Here is a 1,180-nt window from a genome sequence, read left to right as displayed (position 1 = left end):
ATCGTGTGCGCGCCGCTTAACTATTGTAACGCCTGAACCAAACATCAGGTGGCTTTTCAATATTCAATAAGGCCAGCCCAAAACGCGGTATTGAGCCGAAATTAGAACGGACGCTTATTAGCATCTGTTTTGCATTTGATATAAATAGATGAATGGAGGTTGGTTTTAGTTGGCTTTGATATTTGTTCAGGCATGGCTCCAAGTAATCAACTCTTTATATATTAATGGAAATATGGGCTTAATGAATCTCGCCTTTTGGTTCAATCTGTTTGCGTTATATGCAAGTTTTGATTGCAGTTAGTGAAGTTTGTGATCACGTTAACATGTTATTTGTAAAGTTGAGCGGTGCCAAGGCTTTATTGATGTTATTTTTATGTTTTACCTTGTATTAATTATATACTGCATAGATGCTTCCGATAAAGTCTTTACATTTTACAACGACTTTTATGGGTTCAAATCGTGCTTGCAAAACGCACAACAATTAACAAAAAATATGGCCAATGTCTCTGTAGTCTGTTCTACTCACACCCACCCTTCTTCTTTTATTATTATGAACAAAATTCTCTTAGATCTTTAGATTGGAAGGTAGACAGGGTATGTCGGATTTTTATTGATTAAGAATCCACGTCGGCCTCCATTAGCACTTTAGGATTTCAAGTCCTCGAGTTTAATACGTTGAAACTAGCCTGTCTTATCTTTATTGATGTAAAAGGATACGGCTTTATTTATTTACTAGCAGCTCTGGCCGCTTGAAAAGATTTCCGGGATAAAATGAAGACTTTATTTTAAGTTAGACGTCTAGCTATACATCGTTGAAAAGGGTATTGAATAATTTTGCTTGATTCGTGTACAAACATACATACAGACAGAAAAACATTCTAAAACTGTATTTTTGACTTTTGTGGCTCTAACCGTGCGGGTAGTCTTGTTAGTTAATAGTTTTATTATTATAATAGCTTTTGCTCGCGACTTCGCACACGTGAATAAATTTTTCCGGGATATAAAGTAGCCTAAAACCTTCCCAGGGTCTTAACTTATCTCCACATTCAATTTCATAAAAATCTGTTCACTAGCTTTTGAGAAAATCGATAACATACAGACAGAAAAGGGACTTTGTTTTATAATATGTATATTACTAACCTGGTGCACTTGTGATATCCAACTTAACAGTGGCGGAACT

The sequence above is a fragment of the Manduca sexta genome, chromosome 2 (assembly GCF_014839805.1).
Source record: "Manduca sexta isolate Smith_Timp_Sample1 chromosome 2, JHU_Msex_v1.0, whole genome shotgun sequence".
Lineage (NCBI taxonomy): Eukaryota > Metazoa > Arthropoda > Insecta > Lepidoptera > Sphingidae > Manduca > Manduca sexta.
This window is presented reverse-complemented; position numbering follows the sequence as displayed.